Raw genomic sequence first — 13,309 nt, 5'->3', positions numbered from 1 at the left:
CCGACAGCTGACGGCAGAAGCTGACCATATAGGAAGTGTAACACTCCACGACAGACACTGCCGTAGGCTAATGTGTGTGATGGCTACGCACAAAAGCCAATGGCTGTGTCTATCTCAATCGTAGAACGAGTATACCATGTACTTGTACGTGGCATCTAAAAAATTCACTTGCCTCCTAACACTTCAGCCAACAACACCTCCTAGACTTTTAGTGCTGTTACCGACCCCTGGAAGCCAGGATGCCAGGCAAAGCAGGTGGCAAGGCCCCTGCCTTCCCCCTGAGGAACTAAAGCTTCTCACTAGGGAGGCCCTGTCCCTGTACTGCCAGCTGTATGGAATCCCAGAGGAACCAGTACATGTTTGAGTGAGAAATGCTTGCCAAAGTAACTTGTTCCTCCTTTGTACACGGCTAATTTGTCAGTTTTTGTTCATGAGTGAAGTGCTGTTATTGGAGTGCAGTGGACTAAATGATTTAGCTAGGTACAGAATGTTGTTTGACAATGTTGAAATTGTCTGTACATGGACATGAAAAATCACCTGAAAGAAGAAGCTCAATATTCACTTCATGTTTCTCACAATTCCAGATTTCATTAGACAAACTGCAGGCCCCTTACTTCAAGTGATCAATAGACACTGTACAACTAATATAAGTGACAAAATACAACCCAGGTCAAAATTAGTTAAATGCAAGAAGAATCTCTAAAGTTATGAAGTTATCTGATGCTATTCTGTCAAGTGAAATTACATCCCAGATTTTGAAATAAGAGTATCTGTATGTTTTAAACATGTCATGGTGCCACATATGTAGGAAGGTATGTCCTGTGCTGCATGTCTAAATTACACAGGTTCTCAATCATCCATACAAGTATGTCCCATTACTACACACTTGTTCATACATCGCCCAAAACCATGCTCTCACTGACATATGGCAGCCCTTCAGTACTCCCCCTTGTTACTGTGGGGCACATATACATACAGTTTTTCCTGTCGCAAACGGCCCGATTTGCAGAATCGGACCGTTTTCCACAGGAAAAAACATTTTGGTATGTACAGAGCCTATTTGCGATTCGGTAATGTATTTACCGAATCGCAAAATAGGTTTGCGATTCGCAATTAGGAAGAGGCGTTCCCTTTCTAATTGCGAGTCGCAGCGCGATGTAGCATGGTCTTGAGACCGTGAATGCAGTCACAAAACAATTGCAGTCAGCACCAGTTTCAAACTGGTGCTAACCCATTCGCAAGCGGGACCCCTTCCCCTTTGTGAATGGCAGCAAAGATATTTTTTCAGAGCAGGCAGTGGTCCAACGGGCCACTGCCTGCTCTGAAAAATTGAAAAGAAAACTTTTCATTATTGTTTTTGAAATGCATCTCGTTTTCCTTGAAGGAAAATTGGCTGCATTTTTTTTTTAAAACTGCTTTATTTAAAAGCAGTCACAGATATGGTGGTCTGCTGTCTCCAGCAGGCCACCATCCCTGTGAGGGCCGCCATTCGCAAACGAGTCGCAAATTGTGAGTCGTAAACCTCTGGGTCATACATCTGGCCCTGCATGTGGTGAAAACCTTGGAATCTGGCTCTCAGAAGATTAGGCATGAAGCCAATGTAGCTGCATGTGGGGTTATGTGCAAATAATGGACAGGTTATTTGGCCTTTAATAGCTCACAATGATGTGGATTAATCAGGAGTGGGTCACACTACAGGAAAGGTTACCCAGTCCTGGCCTAAATTATGTTTGTGGCCTGGATTGGTAACATGAGGAGATATAAAGTCTTGAGGGCACTCAACATATCACTGCAAATTAGCATTTCCTAGGAACTTTTCAATATTTGAAAATAATCTGTAATGGCTGCTTTGGAAATGCATGTGAGAGATGCAACGAAATTGTGTCACACCACTGCAGAAAAACAAAATCACTCAAAACCTCTTTTGTTGTATTTTTTCTCCTCCGTACAGGTCAACACCTGTCAAAAGCAGGACATCTGGAAGGCTATCACCAAAAAGGTGTGATCTCTGGGGGTCCATAAGCAGCGAAGCCTGCATTGCAGCAAGAGGTGAGAAGACCTTCAACGCTGGACCAGAAAGTCAGCAGAAGCACAGTTAGGCCAGTCTGCCGAACAAAGGAAGTGTGTGCACCGCATCCTGACCCTACTAATGGCCCGACACCAGCGTCAAGGGTGTGAGTTATTATTTGTAGCTGTTCTTATTGTTTAACCTTTTTTATTTATAGCAATATTGTGTGACATCAACGTGAATGATTGACACACATTCAACGCACACGAGGATTTCTGGAGGTATACGTTTATAAGACGGTGTCTGATGGTGTGTTTGGTGTATTGATTTGTGCTAAAGGTTGTCACTAGATTCCTCATCACAAGCTGAATACTGTTTTGAGCAGACACATGGCTGCTTGCTAAAAAGAGTTAGCAGCATTTTTTCTCCATAATGAGGGACAGTTGTGCCAGACATGCCTCATTTGAGGTTGGGTCAGGTATGATGTGCCTGTTCTTCTACATCCTCACCAGGCAGCTCTGATCCTCACAACCATCCCCAAAATCAGGAAGAGCATAGCTGGAGGCAGATTCTTCTCCTATCTCGCAGCCCGAACATGGAACACACTCACACTCAAACTCAGACAGGCCACCTCACTGGAACATTTCAGGGAGGACCTCAAGACCTGGCTCTTCGAGTGAACAGCAGGCCCGCATCAGCACCTTGTGACCCCATGGGTGATAAGCTGTGATATACAAGTGCCTGATTTATTGATTGATTGATGCTCCATCACAAATGTGAGTAGGTAATTTAGGTCCTGTTATTGGTACCATGGCATGCTAAGCATGGCTTACTAAGCAGTTGATGTTTGAGTCAGTCAGTCAGTCACAAAACTTTATTCGGCGATTGCCATAAAAGTCCAAACCAAAACACATTTACCAATCTATGAATAAATAAAACAGAATAAGACTTAAAACCATGCTAAAAACACCGCATGAGCATCCAAACTGAAACCCCTTGACATAGACAAGTAAATATACTAGACATGATTAAAATCACAAAATCAGAAAAATACAAATATTAACTTAGAATAATAAACTGTACATACATATAAAAGTTTAAAATAAAATAAGCCTTTTCCTAATACTTAAAGAAGCTGTAACAAAGTCTAATACATGGTGACAGATTTGGCTATCTGGCAATCTTTGAAGATATATTAGAGCTTCCTTATGGTGAATGGGTCTGAGAAGACATAAAGTGGGTAGAATAAAAGCCACTCTAGGGGCAGCGTATAAAGGGCAAAAAAGAAAAAAGTGCAAAGTGTTCTGAGTTGATTTGAAGTCACAGGGACAAAGTGGTAAGTCCTTTTTCCAAAAACATGGTTCAGGGAAAGCTACCTTAAAATGAATTAAATTAAGTCTAAAAAGTGTTAAAAGAGAAATTATTCTAAAACTTGAAAACCAAGTCAAATAGGGTTCAAGGCATGGAACAGTCACAATCCGAGAATAGGAATCAAAAGATTTCAATTTCAGAGAACTATAAAATCTCAGCTCTGATGTGTGCTCGGAGTAAGTAGACTTCAAGACGGACTTAGAGTTTGTAGTTAACAAATGGGGTTCATCAAACATGTATCTAAGCCCTAGGTTCTCAAAAGAGTTTCGTAGAAACATAAGCCAGGGGATCCTGTTTGAGTTTTCTAAATGTAGACATTCAGAAATACAATCTTGGACCAATCTTGCCTTAGGGTTTGACCAGCATCTGATCCAGAGCAATAAGGGAGCCATAGAAACCCTATCCTCCAAGAAGCGCTGACCAAGTTCTTCATGGCAGATTATGTTTGCGATACATTTTGGGACCAACAATAATCTGCGCAGAAATTTATTTTCAACACTCTGGAGAGACAGTATTTTATTATAGCCCCAAACGCCTGCCCCATAGAGGACTGATGCAGTGCACTTAGAATTATACAGAGTTTTCATCTGTGCAGGGGGTCTATGACCTAGTTTGTTTGAAAAGCGAAAGATCGCTTCATTATTCCTTATCAACTGTTGGAACTTAAAATTAATGTGTGTCTTCCAGGACAGAGAAGAACTCAAGTGCATGCCTAGATAACAAAATTCTTTAACCTTATTAAGAGTATGCCCTCCCATAGTAAACTGTTTGGACTTTGTGTTGCGTGGACCACAAGTCATAACAAAAGTCTTGGGGTAATTTACTTTCAGATCAAGGTTCAACATAAAATTATAAAATGCATCCAGTAATCCCTCTAAACCATTTGCAGTACGAGCGATTAAAACTGCGTCATCCGCATATAATAAAACTGGAAGTAGTCTCTGGCCCATCTTCGTTGCATCCTTTGCATGATTGACCAGTAAATCATAGAGCCCATTTATGTATATCAGAAAAAGAAAAGGGGCTAAGACACATCCCTGCCTTACACCCCTGGTTGACGGGATGGGGGGGGTTCTCTGCCCATGAGAGCCGGCCTGAACAGAAACCGTTAAGTCTGTGTGTAGGCATTTAATGAGCTCCAATAGAGCCGGATCACAACCTAAGGCTTCCAAAATTTGCCATAACTTTGACCTATTAACCATATCAAAGGCACTGGTTAGATCAATGAAAGCCATATGAATAGATTCTTTTTTAACTGTCACATATTTACTAAATATCAACTGTAAGTTTAAAACTTGCTCCACTGTGCCTACACCGGGTCTAAAACCAAATTGAATAGGAGATAAAATCTGGGCCTCGGTCACCCAATCTTCTAAACGGGACAAGATCACGCTACCTAAAATCTTTGCCGTCGAATCAATAAGGGAAATTGGTCTCTTAACAAGAAGGATCTTGTCTGTTTCCTTTTTTGAAGATGGGAACAATAATAGCCGATTTCCATGAAGAGGGCACGTTACTAGTTACCACATTGTTCAACACATTTGTAACCAATGGACCCCAAAGGTCAATTTCTGATTTAAAAAGGTCAGCGGGAACCCCATCGGGGCCGGGAGCCTTCCCCTGCCTTGATCTGTCAATAGCACTTTTGACCTCGTGGAGATCAAAAATAATATTTGGGGCCTTAGTATTAGAGTCTAGAATAAAATGTGCAGAAGGGGTGACTGTTACATGCGGATTCTCATAAGTTCCAGAACAGAAGACTTTCCTAAAATGAGTTATCCAGACATCCTCAGCGATAAGACAGTCTTTAGCCAAAGAGTTATTATCAGAAAAGTAAGAGTGATTTATCACTTTCCAGAATTTAGAAGTATCCTTTTGCTCAGATGCAGCCAAAAGTTCGCCCCAGGCCCTGGACCAAATTTCTGATTTCCGTTTGTCAAGGGCAGCCTTATAATCGGCCCTAGCTGATTTAACTAGTTGGCGTGAGGGAGGAACTGCTTTAAGAGCATCTTTGAGTTTTTTATGGGCAGATGAGCACGCAGGATTGAACCATCTGTGGGCCACCGGCCCCTTCACGGGCCTGTCCACCGCCAAGGCGCGTGAAATGTCACTGCTTAAAGATTCAAATTCACGCACTATACGGTCAGGATCTAACTGCTGGGACAAACACATGTAAATCGAGTCAGACCTACTTCTTACAATTTCCTGGTTAAAAATTTTAGGATCTATTTTATCCCATTTTAAACGGATGCCACAATTTGGATTATAAACAGTAGCAGCGCTCAAACTTTTATTCTTGGATGCCTGGATTACTTTTAGGTCCAATATAATGCTAAGGGGGTTATGATCGCTTGCACAATGAGGCGTAATCTTAAATTCTTGAATTAAGTAAAAATCAGAGGAACTGATGAGTATAAAATCGATAATACTCCCCTTCAAATTCCCTGTAAAGGTTGGTGTGTTACAGGCGTCGGGGGCCAATTTCTCAGTGATATGAACCAGATCAAATTTGCAAGTAAAAAGGTTTAAGGCATCTCCTTCAATAGTATGATTAAAATGAATTAATGACTCTCTGCCCTCAGCAGGAAAGACACACAAATCCATGTGTTCTTTGCTACACAGAGGAGTATTAAAATCGCCTACCCATAGAATAGTTAGATCACTGTTCTGCAAAACATGTGAAGAATCTATAAAATCCGTTACCTCTTCCAAGTGTCCCATAAGAGAGCCCCGAGGAATGTTATTGTAAAAATTTTAAATTAAGATATCCTTTTGTCCACTAATAGAGACTAAGACAACCATAAAATAAGGGGAAGACCAGATTAAGGACACATTTAAAAGCGGAAGATATACAGAAACAAGAACTAAAAGGCCGCCACTAGCTCTCCCCATTTGGGAGGCCAGTGCCGGCTGACACAAAGAGGTAAAACCGTTCACAAGGAACGTGTCTTTGGACCAAGTCTCCTGTAGACGGATTATGTCGTAAGAGGAAATAAAGCTCTTCCATTCCGAATTGTCAATTTTGGATCGCAACCCTGCTATGTTCCAGCTAAGCAGGGTTAATGGTTTAGACACAGGACGTGACATTAAAACTTTAGTATTTGTAAGAACATGCAGATCTGTTACAGGCTTTCCTGTGCCCCAGGTACATTTAACATTGAGGTTCCCAGCCTTCGGTCTCTCCAAGTTGGAAGAACAGGGGTGGATCACCGTCAGTCAATCGTTCTCATCAAGGTGACTAAGAGTCGAAAACCGATTGCTAGAGGGTACATTAACCTGTAAATGAAACCTTTCTGGCTCTAGTCTGTGAATACTTGAATTAGTAACAGTGCGATTTGGTAGGAGCACAGGGTCGTAAAAATGACACAGGGGATGTATTTGAATCCTGTTATTTAACATATGACAATGGACCGATTTGGTCAAAAAAAAATCTACTGAACGAGGATTAGCAAAATTTAAAACAAGATAGTCACCCTCCTCCAATTCCTTTGAATATCCTACCCTCCTCACTCTTCGGGCCATAAGAATCTGATCGTTATGAGAACCAAAACAATTCGGTTTGAAATTGGAATTTAACCAGTGTCCAGCTTTTCTAATTAGGGAGTGGGTATCTTCCAATTTGGAGCACTCCAGAGGAGGAACATTCGAGAGAACCAAAACGTACGGATTGCAGTCAGGTGGTAAATGTAAAAAGTCTGCATGGTTAGTAAGTTTGTTTGGACCTTTGTCTTGCAACCTAGAGGGATAGACTTCCCTTGTCGGCACTAATACAGGGTTGTCAACAAGAGTTCCTTGACCAGAGATGGCTTGTGGATCAAGCAAATGATTACTTACTCCAAGGGGTGCCAAAGTAGAGGGAGGAGTGGATTGGTGGTCTGGTTCAGGGCTATGGTGTATTCCCGTACTTAGTGGACCTGGTTTTAAAAAGCTAGATAAAAACCTGGTCACGTCATTACAAAAACAATCAAGCTTCCTAGTGATCAAAGTGGTAATTTTTGCCTCTAGAGTTGCGCAAAATGATTGGAGAGTCAAATCAATAATACTAGAACGGTCTTCCGGAACGTCCTTGCTCAGAGGGCATTCAGGGGAGGAAACCAGGGAAATTGGGGGTTTGTCACTTTGGGCCAGGAGGATAGGTAGTTTCTTTTTGAAGCCCCAGACCTTTTTTGTATTTTTGGGCTTTTTCCCGGCTCTCCTCTTCTTCAAAGGAGGAGAATCGGCCTGAGAACTTTCAAAAGGAGGAGTAACTAATAGGGGAGAAGAATTGATTCGGTCGATAGTGGGAAGTATGTCGTCGACCAGCTTGCTGGTATTTAAAGGCAAAATCAATGATGGAGGACCAGTTCTTGGAAAGGTGGAAATGTGGGCAGTAGGTTCCAAAGGGGGGTGTTGAACAGTACTTTGGACAGCCCCAATCCTTTCTTCTACGTGTTCAAGTTCAGATTCAATGGCCCCCATCACAGAAGATAAATAACTGGTAATGGAGGACTGAAGGGAGCTGGGTCCGCCTTCCCCCTTTTGAACATTAATCTTTCTTTTCCCCATATTTATTAAAAGACTCACACAGTACCTGACACAGCACCCAGGTGAAATTACCACTGGCGGAAGGAGTAAACGTTAGGGGGGGGGCCCAGCCCGGCCTCTTCCGGTCGATGACGGGCGAAGGACGGGCCCGCCCTTGGCCCGGGCTTCGCCCGGGCGCCGCCCGCGTGCGTCCCGCGATGAGGGAGCGCTGTGAAAGATTTAAAGGGCTCCTGCCCACAGGTGTTCCTTCCGCCTCCTCCGGCCGCTCCGGCCCCCACACAAACGCTGACTGCGCGCTTCCCGCGATGCGGAAGCGCTGTGAAAGATTTAAAGGGCTTCTGCCCACAGGTGTTCCTTCCGCCTCCTCCGGCCGCTCCGGCCCCCACACAAACTCTGACGGCGCGCTTCCCCCGATGCGGGAGCGCTGTGAAAGATTTAAAGGGCTCCTGCCCACAGGTGTTCCTTCCGCCTCCTCCGGCCGCTCCGGCCCCCACACAAACGCTGACGGCGCGCTTCCCGCGATGCGGGAGCGCTGTGAGAGATTTAAAGGGCTCCTGCCCACAGGTGTTCCTTCCGCCTCCTCCGGCCGCTCTGGCCCCCATACAAACGCTGGCGGCGCGCTTCCCGCGATGCGGGAGCGCTGTGAAAGATTTAAAGGGCTCCTGCCCACAGGTGTTCCTTCCGCCTCCTCCTGCCGCTCCGGCCCCCACACAAACGCTGACGGCGCGTTTGAGACTTTACATTTGTAAGTTGGTACAATGACAAAATGATAATGAACATCCGGTCCAAAAGGACTGGAGACAGAGTGCAATTGCATCATTCCATATCTGAAGCATGTTAGAAATATGTTTTCACAGCAAGATTCAAGTCATTTCATGCACACAATAGCAGATTTGCATGAAGCCTTAGTTCTTAACAAATGTGCATGTAAGCCAGCCTGTGTCAACCAACATGAATTATAAAGCCAAACTATATTGACTGAAACAGACAGGAATGTGCCCACGTTAGTGACTCAGTTACACCTATCACAAACAATATTTTAGTGTCCTTAGTTATGTCCAGAACTCAGTGAGAAATGTGATACTTAAAAGGACATTTACAGATGGAAGGTTACATCAAATAGATGTTTGAGTATTCCATCTTGAAAAGTCACTATCTGGCCCAAAACATCTTTTGGAAATGTGAATGTGTTTTTGCTTGATACTGAAGTGGATTAGTAATGTATCAAGGCCTATATATTTACTCATGCTGTCAAAGCCATTTGTCAATTCTCCCAAAAAATAGTTTAGTAAATATCTTTAACAGCACAGGTATGTACATAGCACGTAATACATTGCTGGGGTAGTTCATTACAGATTCCACATGATATGGGGTACAATAGAAATATACTTTAGTTACTTGAAGTGTTACCATTGTGAAATGGTCAGACAAAGAAAACAGGTGTTCAGTTCATATACATTTTGGTAAAACATTGTAGTATTTGTGGACACACATTGATACCTATGTAACATTTGGTGAATGTAAATAATGCAGATTATTTAACCTTGTATATACACTGTACATATGTATTTCTGGTTACTGTGAGTTTTGGGGACATAAGATCAGTATTCTAAACAACAAAGCCCTAGCAATCAGATGCGTGAAACAGTTTATGCAGAGAAATAAAAGTTGAGAGAGAACAGGAAACATTATATAGGAGCTAGCATGAGGAATTTCTAGACTGTGAGCAAATGGTTTGTGGAAATCTGCCCTACATGCATGGGATGCTAATGATAAAGAAGTCAAGTTTGGGAGCTTTGAAACTGGTTAAATATGTAGGCTTGGCAAATGTTTTGTGAGCAAAGTTCATGTTCAGTTCTCTTACACAGATACACTCAAACTGTTGTCTGGGCAATGCAAAGGTGACAATGGCCACATCGGCGGGGAACAAGCTGGGCACTGTAGTTCTGGTGCAGACACCACCGACAGCGAGCAGCCCAGTGCCCCAGAGGGTGAGGGCACTGAGGCCACCAGTGATTCATCATCATCTTCAGAGGTCTCCACAGAAGACCAGCCCCTAGAGGCGATGGACCCTATTGTGACGTTACAACCTGCTTTGCTGTCTGCCAACCACATTCCCATCTCCACTCTCCCTCTTGCTCCCCCCCCAGTTCACCGTACGTGCTCCCCTAAAAGGGATGGCATCACCTTCACTGGAGGCACCTCCCTCACCCCTGTCTCCCATGCTATGCTCAGTATCCCTCCCAATTCGCCAACTCAGGTATGGAGGTTTAGCCACCTGCGGCTTTTGCCTATGGCACCATCGACACTGGTGAAGATTCATGGCAGTGACGATAGTTCATTGGCGGTCTTTCGTCTCTGTAACCACCAACATCTAAATTGAATGGGCAGTCAGAAAATCCAATGGAAAATGGACAGCGGGACCCTTATCGCCAAAATCTAAATCAGGCCTTTAGTTGATTAAGTCTTTCCAGAATAAGTCCGGACAGGCTTTTCTTATAAATCCACCTAAGTTAAAGGTTATCTGGAAGGACAAACCCAGAGTGTTAACATCCGGAATTAAAGTAAAAGATGGGGGAGCATCAATGATGATAATGGGGTAGAAGGCGAATGAAGAGGGTGTGATACATATGTAACACTTAGTTTGTACAGGAGATTGGCTATATGGTACATACTGATGAGGCTCTGCTTTTATGAGGCTCTGGTAGGGAGAAGAAGAGGTCAGTTCATCACCTATAGATCTATGTCAGGTCTGTATGCTTCCCTGAGGTGGGGGAATGTGGCGGAAGGGTGGGAAAGGGAGGTGGGGATGAGAGCAAGTATGTGCTGGAGGGGGAAGGGTGGGATGCTGTGGGCAGGAGAGTCTCCACTGCAATGCTGGGATGGGGTGAAAAACAAAGAGAGTTAAACAAGAGGATCAGAAAGAGTTGGAGCATTCTGAATCTATTTTGAAGATGGAGTGTTTTTTTTTTATTGCAAGGTCATGTTTTGTCAAGGATATGAGTGGGAGATGTTTTCTATGTGGAGCCAAGGATGTAGTCTGGTAGGATATGCATATGCTCAGCTAACATATGTGGCCATAATGATAGAGGCAAAAAGAGGTTGGAGTGTTTCAATCTTTAGGGCCAAACCTAATTTGTGAGCAAGAAACTCCTGTACCCAGAGAAAAGAAGGATTGGTTACAGGGCAGGGGTTAATCTCTCCTTGCAAGTACCACTCAAAGTACCTCTACAAAGGGCGTGGCAATTTTAGCCAAGGGTAGTGACTGTCAGGTCAAATGTACTATAACGTATACGTTTGGTAGACGGGCAATAGTTGAATGTCAGGTGGTAGGAGTCTGTCTCACCATCTGCTCTATATATGGCTCCAAACGTGAACAGCAGCAGTGATTGAGGGGTTGAGTTGGCATCATGGCCCACCCCTATGGTCGTATGTGGTGATCCTAACAGCGACATAGAGGTCAGGAATAATAAATGCCCAGTTGGCAATTATGCTGGGAGGAAACCTTTGGTATGTAAGGTGGTGCACCATTTCATTAGAAGTCATGGGATGGTGTATGTATGGGACCCATTAAAGTCCCCTGACCAAAGATATACTTATTTCTCTCATCCACATAAAAAGTATGTCTGGTTGGGCCATTTCTTGATTTAAGCAGGCTTGGTGTGCAAAGCTGATATTAAGAGGCTACCAAGAATAGTTTCAGACCATAATCTATTGGTGCTAGAATTATCAGTCCTGCGGGTAGCTAGGAGGCAGAGGAATCGGACATTTGATAGGAAATTGCTCCTAGATACTGCCTATATTGAACAGATGACAAAATAGATATTGGACTTTCTGAAGGTGAACCAAAATAGTTCTACAGAAGGGTCAGTTTTGGACTCATTTAAAACAGGAGTTAGGGGCGAGACTGTTAGCTTCTCCTCACATAGCAGAAAACAACAGGCTAAAGAGGTGGAGGCTCCTAGATTTAGAAGCATAACAGAACATGCTTATTATTGGTGTACAGGACAATCAAGGGATCCAGCAAAAAGTGGGAGTGACAAAGACTGGGATTAATAGCTATTACTGCAGTGCGAGTGCAAAAAAATTCCAGGCTCATAGAATAGAGAGCTACAAGTATGGAGAGAGAGTAAGGAGATTGCTAGCCCTTCGAATACAGTGAGAAATAGAAAGGGGCATTAATGCTCTAGATGGGAAATATGGCAAACTGGTTGTTAGTCTTGATGCCATAATTAAAGTGTTTTAGGAATACTATCAAGAACCTTATCAGGAAGAAAAATCTCCCTCAGATACAAGAGTTTTTAGAGGGACTGAAAAAGGTTTCCTAAACAGTGAGGAAGCTGAAGCTTTAGAGTCTGCTATAACTCCTGATGAAGTTAGAGAAGCCCTCAAAACCCTAGCATCTGGGAAAGCTGCAGGGCCAGATAAGCTGCCTTCAGAGTTTTACCAAGTATTTTTTTCAAGGCTGACAAATGATTTGCTAGATATATTTAAAGGGGTTTAGCAGGAGGAAGTTGTCTCAGCTTCATGGGCTAGTACCAACAATGTTATTTGTAAAAAGAAGAGGAAGCCTCCAATTCAACGTGGGTCCTACAGACCAACTTAATTAATCAATTCAGATGCCAAGGTATATTCTAAAATATATGTGATGTGGTTAGGGAGGATCATGGCCAAATTACTCCAACCCTGGCAGCATGGTTTCATACCAGAGCAGGGTATGACAGAACATATGCGGAGAGCAGTTGCATTGTTCGATAATGCAGAGGTCATGTGGGACCCTTTGACTATGATCCTCCTTGATGCAGAAACGGTCTTTGACCATGTCTCTTGGGTATCTATGAGAGGCACTTAGATGCAAGGGTTTGGGGAAGGCTTAGTCAAGGCTATAAAGGCATCATATCACAGGCCTACTGCCCAACTGCAGATCATGGGGATAGAGTCAGGAAGGATTGTGATAAAAAGCGGGATAAAGCAGGGTTGTCCCTGCTCACCCCTATTGTTCGCAATATATATTAACCCTTTTATTATGCAAATTGGGATGAACAGGGCGATTGCACCTTTTACAACTCAAAGGATTCAGCACTAAAGTGCTAGCCTATGTGAGAGATATTGACTTGCTCACACCAGAACTCCAAAATGCATTGGTTGAAATACAAAGAGAGATAGAAGGGTTTGGCACACTTTATGGCTACTTTTTGAATAAACAGAAGACACAGATTGTCTGTACCTACAATATTGTCATGACGAATGGCCAAAGGGTACAGCATGCAACATATATAGGCATCAGAATCACTGCCAGTATGAGGAAAATCACTGCAATAAATTATGCTCAAGTAGTAGGTAAGATTAGTTTGGATCTCAGGTGAATCACCGATTTACACTTGATGTTAGCAGGCAGGTGTGATG

The sequence above is a fragment of the Pleurodeles waltl genome, chromosome 1_1 (assembly GCF_031143425.1).
Source record: "Pleurodeles waltl isolate 20211129_DDA chromosome 1_1, aPleWal1.hap1.20221129, whole genome shotgun sequence".
Lineage (NCBI taxonomy): Eukaryota > Metazoa > Chordata > Amphibia > Caudata > Salamandridae > Pleurodeles > Pleurodeles waltl.
The sequence above is the reverse complement of the archived record's forward strand: the minus strand, read 5'-3'. Positions refer to the sequence as shown.